The following is a 12,500-nucleotide window of genomic DNA, read 5'->3' as shown; positions in this document are numbered from 1 at the left end:
TTTTGGAGGGGGGGGAGGGGGGGGGGAGGGGTGGGGTGGTGTGTGTTGATGGGGGAAAGGGGGGGGGCGAATTTTGGAGGGGGTGGAGGGGTGGTGTGGTGTGATGTGTGTTGAGGGGGGAGGGGGGTCCGGAATTTTTGAGGGGGCGTCATGGTGGGTGGGTGTGTGTGTTAAGGGGAGGGGAGCACGTCGCGTCGTGTCGTGTCATGGGGCGGCGGGGAGCGTCGCGACATGGTGTGCTATGTGTTGGGGGGGAGGCGTCACGGTGGGTGGGTGTGTGTGTTAAGGGGAGGGGGGCACGACACGTTGTGTCATGTCATGGGGGGGCGGGGAGGGGGGGACGCCATTGGGGGGGGATGTCATGGGGGGGGCGCGTCACCTCGTGTCGTGTCATGGGTGGGGGGGGTGGGGTGGAGATGTCATGGGGAGGGGGGCGGCACGTCGCAACATAGTGTGGTGTGTGTTGAGGGGGGATGGGGGAGGGGGGTGCATCACGTCGTGTCGTGTCATGGGAGGGTGGGGGCGGATGTCATGGGGGGGCACGTCGCGTCATGTCGTGTCATGGGTGGGGGGGTGGGGGGGGATTTCATGGGGGGGGGGCAGGACGTCGTGACATGGTGTGGTGTGTGTCGAGGGGGGAAGGTGGAGGGGGGGCACGTCGTGTCGTGTCATGTCATGGGGGGGCGCGTCGCATCGTGTCATGTCATGGGTGGGGGGGTGGGGTGGGGATGTCATGGGGGGGGGCGCATCACGTCGTGTTGTGTCATGGGCGGTGGGGGGGATGTCATGGGGGGGGCACATTGCGTTGTGTCGTGTCATGGGGAGGGGGGTGGGGTGGGGATGTCATGGGGGGGCCGCGTCGTGTCGTGTCGTGTCATGGGTGGGTGGGGTGGGGTGGGGATGTCATGGGGGGGGCCATCGCATCGTGTCGTGTCATGGGGGTGAGGGGGATGTCATGGGGGGGCAGGTCGCGTCGTGTCATGTCATGGGGGGGTGGGGTGGGGATGTCATTGGGGGGGGCGCATCCCGTCGTGTCGTGTCATGGGTGGGTGGGGTGGGGTGGGGATGTCATGGGGGGTGAGGGGCGCGTCGCATCGTGTCGTGTCATGCGGGGTGGGGGGGATGTCATGGCGGGGGCACGTCACGTCGTGTTGTGTCATCGGGGGGGGTGGGGTGGGGATATCATGGGGGGGCGCGTCGCATCGTGTCATGTCATGTGGGGTGGGGGGATGTCATGGGGGCGGCATGTCGCATCGTGTCGTGTTATGGGTGGGGGGTGGGGTGGGGATGTCATGGTGGGGGGGCGGCACATCGCGACATGGTGTGGTGTGTGTTGAGGGGTAAAGGGGGGGGGGCAAATTTTGGAGGTGGGGAGAGGGCGCATCGCGACATGGTGTGGTGTGTGTTGGGGGGGCATCGCATTGTGTCGTGTCATGGGGGGGTGGGGCGCCGCGACATGTTGTGGTGTGTGTTGAGGGGGGAAGGGGGGGCCGAATTTTGGAGGTGGGGGGGAGGGCGTGTCATGTCATGGGGGGGATGTCATAGGGGGGGGCGACGCGACATGTTGTGGTGTGTGTTGAGGGGGGAAGGGGGGGGCCGAATTTTGGAGGTGGGGGGGAGGGCATGTCATTTCTTGGGGGGGATGTCATTGCGGGGGGGCGCGTTGCGACATGGTGTGGTGTGTGTTGAGGGGGGAAGGGGGGGCACGTCGCGACATGGTGTGGTGTCATGTCATGGGGCGGGGGGAGGGGGATGTCATGGGGGGGGGTGCTTTGTGTCATGTCGTGTCATGGGGGGTGGGGTGGGATGTCATGGGGGGGCGCATCGCCTCGTGTCGTGTCATGGTGAGGGGGGTGGGGTGGGGATGTCATGGGGGGGGAGGGACAGTACGTCGCGACATGGGGTTGTGTGTGTTGAGGGGGCGTCGTGTCATGTCATGGGGCGGGGGAGATAACATGGGGGCGCGTCACGTCGTGTCGTGTCGTGTCATGGGGGGCGCATCGCGTCGCGTCGTGTTGTGTCATGGGGGGTAGGGGGGGATGTCATGGGGGAGGCACGTCGCGTCGTGTCGTGTCATGGGGGGGCACGTCGCGTCGCATCGTGTCGTGTCATGGGGGGTGGGGGGGATGTCATGGGGGGGGGGCACGTCGCGTCGTGTAGTGTCATGGGGGGTGGGGGGATGTCATGGGGGGGAGGGGGGTTGTCATGTTATGTTGGGGAGGGGGCGCGTCACGTCATTTCGTGGCATGGTGGGGGGGAGGGGGCGTCGCGACACCCCGCGTCCCCCCACCACACGGCACACCCCCTTACCCCACCGCACCCCCCACGACATGGCGCCCCCCACCCCATCTCGAAAAACCCCGCTCCATCCACACCACCCCACCACACCTCCAAAAACCCCGCTCGACCCACTGTGCCGCGCGTCACCCCCACACGACACAGCACACCCCCCCACCCCACCGCAGCCCCCCAACGATGCCCCCCGCATCCCACCTCCGAAAACCCTGCTCCCTCCCCACCACCCCACCACGCCTCCGAAAACCCCGCTCGACCCACCCCACCCCGCGTCACCCCCCCTCCCCCACGACACGGTACACCCCCCACCCCACCGCACCCCCCACGAAGCCCCCCCGGACCCCACCTCGAAAAACCCCGCTCCATCCACACCACCCCACGATGCCTCCCAAAACCCCGCTCGACCCACCCCACCCTGTGTCACCCCCCCACGACACAGCACACCCCCCCACCCCCCACGATGCGGCGCATCCCCCCCTCCTCCGACCTCACCTTGAAAAAACCCCGCTCCATCCACACCACCCCACCACGCCTAGAAAAACCCTGCTCGACCCACCCCACCCTGCGTCACCCCCCCAAAATGGCACACCCCCACCCCACCGCACCCCCCCAAAATGCCCCCCCGCGTCCCACCTCGAAAAACCCCACCACGCCTCCGAAAACCCCGCTCGACCCACCCGACCTCGCGTGAGCACCCCCACGACACGGCACACCCCCCACACCCCACCGCACCCCCCAAGATGCGGTGCATCCCCCCCTCCACACCACCCCACGACGCCTCCCGAAACCCCGCTCGACCCACCCCACCCCGCGTCACCCCCCACGACATAGCACACCCCCCACCCCCCACGATGCAGTGCATCCCCCCCTCCTCCGACCCCACCTCGAAAAACCCCGCTCCATCCACACCAGCCCATCACGCCTACGAAAACCCCACTCGACCCACCCCACCCCGCGTCACCCCCCCACGACACGGCACACCCCGCCACCCCACCACACCCCCCCACAACGCCCCCCCATACCCTACCTCGAAAAACCCCGCTCCCTCCACACCACCCCACCATGCCTCCGAAAACCCCGCTCGACCAACCCCACCCCGCGTCACCCCCCACGAAACAGCACACCACCCCACCCCACCGCACGCCCCGACGACGCCCCCCCGCACCGCGTCGTGTCGTGTCGTGTCATGGGGTGTGGGGGGGATGTCATAGGGGGGGGCGCGTCGCGTCGTGTTGTGTCATGGGTGGGGGGGTGGGGTGGGGATGTCATGGGGAGGGGGGCCGGCACGTCGCGACATGGTGTGGTGCGTGACATGGTCATGGGGGGGGGCGGCGCGTCGCGTCGTGGGGGGTGGTGGGGATATCATGGGGGGGGGGATGTCATGGGGGGGGGCGTGTCGCATCGTGTCGTGGGGGGTGGTGGGGATATCATGGGGGGGGCGCATCGCGTCGTGTCGTGTCATGGGTGGGGGGGTGGGGTGGGGATGTCATGGGGGGGGCATGTCGCGACATGGTGTGGTGTGTGTTGAGGGGGGAAGGGGGAGGTGCCAAATTTTGGAGGGGGTGCCCGTCGTGACATGGTCATGGGGGGGGTGGGGTGGGGATGTCATGGGGGGGGGACGGGGGGGGCGTCTAGTCGTGTCATGTCATGGGGCGGGAGGGGTGGGTGGGGGATGGCATGGGTGGGGGAGAGGGGGCGGCGCGTCGCAACATTGTGTGGTGTGTGTTGAGGGGGGAAGGGGGACGGGCCGAATTTTGGAGGGGGGATGTCATGTTATGTTGGGGAGGGGGAGGGGGGCGCGTCGCGTCGTGTCGTGTCGTGTCATCTGTGGGGGGCAGGGGGGCGTCGCGACATGTTGTGGTGTGTGTTGAGGGGGGAAGGGGGGGCGAATTTTGGAGGTCGGGGGGAGGGCGCATCGCGACATGGTGTGGTGTGCGTTGGGGGGGCGTCATGGTGGGTGGGTGTGTGTGTAAGGGGGGGCGACATGGTGTGGTGTGTGTGTCATGGGTGGGGTGGGTGTGTGTGTTAAGGGGAGGGGAGCATGTCATGTCATGGGGCGGGGGGAGGGGGGGCGTCACGACATGGTGTGGTGTGTGTTGGGGGGGGGCGTCATGGTGGGTGGGTGTGTGTGTTAAGGGGAGGGGGGCATGTCGCGTCGTGTCACGTCACGGGGGGGCGGGGAGGGGGGGGATGCCATTGGGGGGGGATGTCATGGGGGGGGCGCGTCGCATCATGTCGTGTTATGGGGCGTGGGGGGGATGTCATGGGAGGGGGCGCATCGCGTCGTGTCGTGTCATGGGTGGGGGGTGGGGTGGGGATGTCATGGGGGGGCGGCACGTCGCAAAATGGTGTGGTGTGTGTTGAGGGGGGAAGGGGGAGGGGGGTGTGTCACGGCATGTCCCCCCCACCCCACCGCACCCCCCATGATGCGGCGCATCCCCCCTCCCCCCACCCCACCTCGAAAAACCCCGCTCCATCCACACCACCCCACCACGCCTACAAAAACCCGGTTCGACCCACCCCACCCCGTGTCACCCTCGCAACACGGCACACCCCGCCACCCCACCGCACGCCCCACAACACCCCCTGCACCCCACCTCGAAAAAACCCCGCTCCCTCCACACCACCCCACCACGCCTCCGAAAATCCCACTCGACCCACCCCACCCTGCGTCACCCCCCATGACACGGCACACCCACCCACCCCACCACACCCCCCCACGACGCCCCCCTGCACCCCACCTCGAAAAACCCCTCTCCCTCCACACCACCCCACCACGCCTCCAAAAACCCCTCTCGACCCACCCCACCCCGCGTCACCCCCCACGACATGGTGCACCCCCCACCCCACCGCACCCCCCACGATGCCCCCTCGCACCCCACCTCGAAAAAACCCCGCTCCATCCATGCAACCCCACCACGCCTCCAAAAACCCCGCTCGACCCACCCCACCACGTGTCACCTCCCCCCCATGACACGGCACACCCCCCCCACCCCACCGCACTCCCCCTCGATGCTGTGCATCCCCCCTGCACCCCACCTCGAAAAACCCCACTCCATCCACACCACCCCACCATGCCTCCAAAAACCCCGCTCGACCCACCCCACCCCGCGTCACCCCCTCACGACACAGCGCACCCCCCCACCCCACCGCACCCCCCCACGATGCCCCCCCGCACCCCACCTCAAAAAAACCCCGCTCCCTCCACATCACCACACCACGCCTCCGAAAACACCGCTCGACCCACCCGACCTCGCGTCAACGCCCCACAACATGGCACACCACCCACACCCCACCGCACCCCCCCACGATGCGGCGCATCCCCCCCTCCACCCCACCTCGAAAAACCCCGCTCGACCCACCCCACCCCGCGTCATCCCCCCACGACAACGCACACCCCCCACCCCACCGCACCCCCCCACGATGCCCCCCTGCACCCCACCTCGAAAAACCCCGCTCCCTCCACACCACCCCACTATGCCTCCAAAAACCCCACTCGACCCACCCCGCCCTGCGTCACCCCCCGCGACATAGCACATGGCCCCCCACCCCACCCCACTGCACCCCCCCTCGACGCGGCGCATCCCCCCTGCACCCCACCTCGAAAAACCCCGCTCCATCCACGCCACCCCACCACACCTCCGAAAACCCCGCTCGACCCACCCCACCCGCGTCACCCCCCCACGACACGGCACACCCCCCCACCCCACCGCAGCCCCCCTCAATGATGCGGTGCATCCCCCCCTACCCCACCTCGAAAAACCCCGCTCCATCCACGCCACCCCACCACGCCTCTGAAAACCCCACTCGACCCACCCCACCCCGCGTCACCCCCCCATGGCATGGCGCACCCCCCACCCCACCGCACCCCCCCACGATGCCCCCCCACACCCCACCTCGAAAAAACCCCGCTCTATCCATGCCACCCCACCACGCCTCCAAAAACCTCGCTCGACCCACCCCACCCCACGTCACCCCCCCGCAACACGGCACATCGCCCCCCACCCCACCCCACCGCACCCCCTCCGACTGTAAGGGCTTTGTAGCTATACCATGCCGTCTCTACCGATTGCACCTATATAGGGAGTAGTACTGACTCAAAGCCCTGCCTTGTTTCCACTCTACGTGTGATTCCCTATACCTAGTGGTGAACCCTCTTATGTGCGGTGTCACGAGGGTGTAGTCCTAGGATGTGTCTATGTTGTCCCATTTTTGGATTGAATAATACAAGAGTATACCTTGAGCTCATATCGTGTTACCTTTCTGTGCCATGTTGAGTGCGTAACGAGTGCAGGTTTATCACACTTGGTATCAGAGCAACTCTTGCTCGGAGTGAAGGAGTGCTCACGGAAGCAGGAGGAAAGATCCAGTGCCTTGAAGAGATCCAAGTCGTAACGACCCACGTCGCGATGCCCCCCTCCCGACGCGTCACCTCGGCGTGACGCCCCAACCGCGACATCCCACCGTCTGAAGATGTGACGCGGCTTCCCCGCGGCACGACCCACACCACCACAGGCGAAACGCGGCTTCCCCGCATCAACACCACTACCAACCACATGGAGGAAGAAAGGGAGAACATCACCCTCCCGACATTAGAGGAGAGAAAGAAGAGTAGGGGCAAGAATGGAGAGTGGCCCAAGAGGAGAAGGTGGCCGGACTAGAAAGACAAATAGATGGTATGTTAGGCATGCTAGAATCAATATGGAGGAACATGCAGATGAAAGAGGAAGAGGAAGAAAGGAGGAAAAAACTAGAAGTAGAGCAGGGCTATAGAGAATGGGTGAGTCAACAACAAGAAGAGGAGAGGAGACACCGAATGCAAGTGGAGATGGATAGAACGGATAGAGAGGAGTCATCTAGGAGGGCGCAAGATACAAGGAAGGAGAAGGAGAGAGTAGTAGAATTAGGAAGCAAAAAGAAAGACAAAAAGAAGGAGAAGAAACACCATTGCAAAGAAGAGGAAGATAGCAGTAGTTCAGAAGACGATTATGGAAAATTCAAGATGCCCCAACCCGCTAAGTACAAGGGAGAGAGAGATGGGTTGGTTTTGAAGAAATGGATCGCAGAGGTGGATAGGTACTTAAAATATTCAAGAATCACCGAAGACAGGAAGGTAGAAGTGGCAGCCATTAACTTGGAGGAGGACGCTGCCAGTTGGTACCTGTTAGAACAAGAGCAGGGCCACACAATCTGTTCGTGGGAAGAACTCCTGGAAGAACTGAAGGACTACTTTATTCCAAAGCTGGAGAAATTCAAAGTGAGAGATGAATGGAGGAACCTCAAGCAAGCATAGGGAAAGATGAAAGAGTATGTCAGCAAATATAGGCAAATCATGTTGCAGCTACCAAACATGGAAACCGACACTAAGCTACATGGATTTTTGTTTGGAATGCAAGAATGGGCTAGAAGAGATGTGGAGAGACAGGAGCCAACAAGCTTAGCAGAAGCCATGAGAATGGCCGAACGACTGGTGGACCTGGAAGGCAGAAGAATAGCACAAGGGAATCAAAATAGGTTCAACAACAACTTCAACAACACCTTCAACAACAGCAACTCCTGGAACCAGAGGCCCAATGCTCCTAGAGGGGCATTCACAGATACAAGGAGTCAAAACACAACTAACACCATGGCTGTATCCCAAACCGCATTAGTACCAAGAGGAGCAGCAGGGAGATGGGGAAACAATCACTATAGGCCAACCCCTAGCACATCATATGGGCCCGCAGGATCAAACACATCATGGTGGAGACCCCCAGGCCCTTCCACCGGCATCAGATGCTTCAAATGCGGGGGTCCACACTACCAAAACAGATGCCCAATACAAGACACAGCTTCATCGAGTGGAGCAAGGGTGAATGCAGCTTGTGCATATGGAGGAGAAGAACCACAACCGCCGCGTATCCACGAAATTCCAAATGGGAGTGAAGAGAGCATGGACCACCCAAGGGTAGGGTCAGTTAGTGCCCGACCCCAATGCATGGCAGCCAGAGTAGCGGCAGTCCACCATCTATACATCAAAGGTCGAGTGGGCGAAGGAAACCAACCTATCATGGTGGACACAGGAGCAACCCATAACTTCATGACACCACAGTGTGCAGCAAAGCACGGATTGAAACTATCCAAAGCCCCAGAAGGATTAACAGTAACATTCGCATAAGGAGAAGCCAAAGAAGTAAAACAAGTCTTTGTAGTCCAAGTGGAAGCCAACAAGTGGAAAGCGAAACTCAACTTCTTAGTAATCCCCATGGATGATTTTGAAGTGATATTAGGCTTAGAATTCTATGACAAGTATGTCATTGCAATGTTTGGTAAGGGTGTGAATGAAATGATGCTAGATATGCAAGGAGAAGGCGTCAGAGTACCATGCAAAAGAATGCAGCTACCTGGTAGGACCCCAATCAAGGTACAAATGAAGGAGAACAAGCCAGGAGTATCATGCCAAACAGTAAAACCAGCTGCAAACCAACCAAAGGGCCAGACCCAAAAAGCATCGGTCCAAGGGACCCAAGGGACCGTCATCAGGCCACGTATCATGACATGCAGTGCAAAGCAAGTTGAGAAATCAGTCAAACAAGGAGATATGGTCTATTTGTGTATATGATCCGACCAATTGAAGAAGAAGAAGATGGCAAGAAACCCAAACAATAGAAGAGGAATAGAAAAGTGGCAGAAATACTTGAAGAATTCAAAGATGTAATGCCAGCCGAACTACCCAAGGGTCTACCACCCAGACGAGATGTGGATCACAAGATTGAGTTGATTCCAGGGTCTTCTCCACCGGCCCGAGCTCCCTATCGCATGAACCACACTGAGCTCATGGAATTTAAGAAGCAACTACATGAACTAGAAGAACAAGGATTCATTCGCCCTAGCAAATCCCCCTTTGGTGCTCCAGTGTTGTTTGTAAAGAAGAAGGATGGGGGACTTAGATTCTGTGTAGATTATAGGGCTCTTAACAAAATCACCATAAAGAACAAATACCCTATGCCCCTAGTGGAAGACCTCTTAGATAGACTGCATGGGGCCAAGCACTTCAGTCGGATTGACCTTAGATCAAGATACCACCAAATCCGCATAGCCGAAGAAGATATCCCAAAGACAGCCTTCGGCACCCGATATGGTAGTTTTGAGTGGTTAGTATTAGGGTTTGGCCTAAGCAATGGGCCAGGCACATTTTGTAGCCTCATGGATGGAATTTTTAGACCGAAGATAGATATCTTTGTCATTATCTACATAGATGACCTCCTAGTCTACAGCAAGACCTTAGAAGAGCACAAGCAACACTTACACCAAGTTTTTAAGAAACTGCGGCAACATCAGTTATACGCCAAGCCGGAAAAGTGTGAATTCGCAGTGAAAGAATTGGAGTTCCTAGGCTTTATTGTAGGAGCAGATGGAATCAAAGTGGACCCTAAGAAAGTGGAAGCTGTCCAAAAATGGCCTTTACTGAAAACTGTAAGAGAAGTGCGGGAGTTCCTAGGCTTCACAGTATTTTGTCGAAGATTCATCAAAGATTACAGCCTCATCACTGCCCCCCTCTCCCACCTCACCAAAGAAGACCACTCGTTTACATGGGGGAACGCGCAATAGGAAGCCTTTGAGCAGATGAAGAAGTTCATGAGCCAAACTCCCATCCTAAGGGTGCCGCCAAACTTCACCAAACCCTTTGAAATCTCTACAGATGAATCTTACTATGGCATAGGGGGTGTACTGGTCCAAGAGGGGCACCCCATTGCGTATGAGTCAAAGAAATTTACGGATGTTGAAACAAGGTGGAGCACACATGAGAAGGAAATGTTGGAAGTCATCCACTGCCTTATAAAATGGAAGCACTATGTTCAAGACAAGCATACAATAGTCTTCACCGACAATATCTCCCTCAAATACTTCCAATCCCAACCCAAGTTATCAGCAAAGCAAGCCCGCTGGCTAGACTTCCTAGCCGAATTTGACCTGGAAATTAAGCACAAGCCCGGCTCTACCAACAAAATAGCAAATGCCTTGAGCCGAAAAGATGACCTGAAAGCTGTCAGTGTTGTCAGTAGCAACTTCATAGAACTTGTCAAAGAGGCCCTAGAACAAGATCAAGACATGCACAAGATAATCAAAGATGTGGAAGCAGAGAAGACCCCCCATGGAATGTACACTTTAGAAGAGGGTATTCTATTTTTAGGCAAAAGATTGTATATCCCCAACAATGTGAAATTAAAGAAACTCATCCTACATGAGATACACGACGGCAAGATTGGAGGCCATAAAGGGCCAAGCAAAACCTTGGAGGCCCTTAGGAAGCAGTTCTTTTGGCCGAACATGAAGGAAGAAGTGATAGACTACATCAAAACTTGCCCCACTTGCCAAATGGTCAAAGCACGCAGATCAAGACCAACCGAACTACTACAACCATTACCAGTACCTAACCGCCCATGGGATGTCATCAGCATGGACTTCATTGTGGAACTACCGGAGTCCCATGGGTACACAATCATCTTTGTCGTGGTGGGCTATTTTTCCAAACATGCCCACTTCATCCCGGCCAAACCACCACTGAATGCCAAGGAGGTAGCACACCTCTTCTTCACACATGTATTCAAATTGCATGGCTTACCACTGGCCATTGTATCAGATAGAGATGGAAGATTCATGAGCGACATGTGGAAGGAACTCTTCAAGACTCTGGAAACCCAACTGAGATTCTCATCATCCTTCCACCCGGAGACAGATGGACAGATAGAATGAGTCAACCAAGGCATCGAAGATTATCTCCGCAGCTATGCTAGAGTGGATCAGAAAGATTGGGCCTTGTACCTTGATGTCTTGGAATTTCACTATAATAGCTCCATCCACTCGGCTACAGGGTACACTCCCTTTGAGTTAGCCACAGGAAAAGAAGTCATCACACCACTAGCCTTAGCATCCCGAGCGGCCAAAGCGGAGGATCAAGATGCAGAAGAATTCTTGAAGAAATGGAGAGATCGCAATGCAATAGCTAAGCAAAGTCTCGAGCGGAGCAAGATAACAATGACAGAGCAAGCAAACAAGAAGAGAAAGGCTGTACTATTTGCCAAAGGAGACATGGTCCTAGTGAGCTCTAAGAATATGTCACTCCCCAAAAACATGACCCGAAAGTTCAATCACCGCTACTATGGGCCCTACCGAATCACTCAAGTGCTGAACGAAGTCACTTACAAGCTGGACCTTCCAGACAGTGTTTGTGTTCATAATGCATTTCATGCTCGTCTTTTGCGCAGGTTCTATCCCGACAACCAATGGGGATGGCGTGTACCAATGCTCCATTCCAATGGTCCCTTCGAAGTAGAAGCATTCCTCTGACACCGGGAACAAAGAGGCTTCCCCGAATACCTCACCAAGTGGCGCGGGCATCCAATCAAGGAGGCCACTTGGATCTCAGAAGCGGAGGCCCGTGAACGCGGAAAGGATGCCTTTGCCCTTTGGCTCGAGGAGAACCCCCCTGCTCCTTCTACCGACCCTTGAGCCGCCCCAACACTCCAACAAATAATGCGGTTCTCAATCATAGACCTCAAAAATGTGCCTCCACTCCTCAAATGTAATCGAGTCGAGGGTGGACTCACTTGGTAGCAATCATCACAAATAACTCCATCACCAAAGAAAAAGCCCCGATGTCTTAGAGTGGCAGACACTGGCCAGTCTGATAGTATAGACTGTGTTAAGACCCCGCAGTCCCTTTAGACCGGCAGACACTGACCAGCTTGCTAGGAAAAGCTGCGTTAAGACACCGGATGAGTCAAATAACAAACGCTACCCTTAGATTCCTGAGGTCAGCAATCCAATAAGTGGGGGTGAGTGTAAGGGCTTTGTAGCTATACCATGCCGTTGCTACCGATTGCACCTATATAGGGAGTAGTAGTGACTCAAAGCCCTGCCTTGTTTCCACTCTACGTGTGATTCCCTATACCCAGTGGTGAACCCTCTTATGTGCGGCGTCACGAGGGTGTAGTCCTGGGATGTGTCTATCTTGTCCCGTTTTTGGATTGATTAATACAAGAATATACCTTGAGCTCATATCGTGTTACCTTTTTGTGATGTGTTGAGTGTGTAACGAGTGCAGGTTTATCACATCGATGCGGTGCATCCCTCCCACACCCCACCTCGAAAAACCCCGCTCCATCCACACCACCCCACCACACATCCAAAAACCCCGCTCGACCCACCCCACCTCGCATCAG

The sequence above is a fragment of the Lygodium microphyllum genome, chromosome 9 (genome assembly GCF_053477565.2).
Source record: "Lygodium microphyllum isolate KBCC chromosome 9, Lygodium_microphyllum_v1.1.10, whole genome shotgun sequence".
NCBI lineage: Eukaryota > Viridiplantae > Streptophyta > Polypodiopsida > Schizaeales > Lygodiaceae > Lygodium > Lygodium microphyllum.
Note: the sequence above shows the minus strand (reverse complement) of the source record.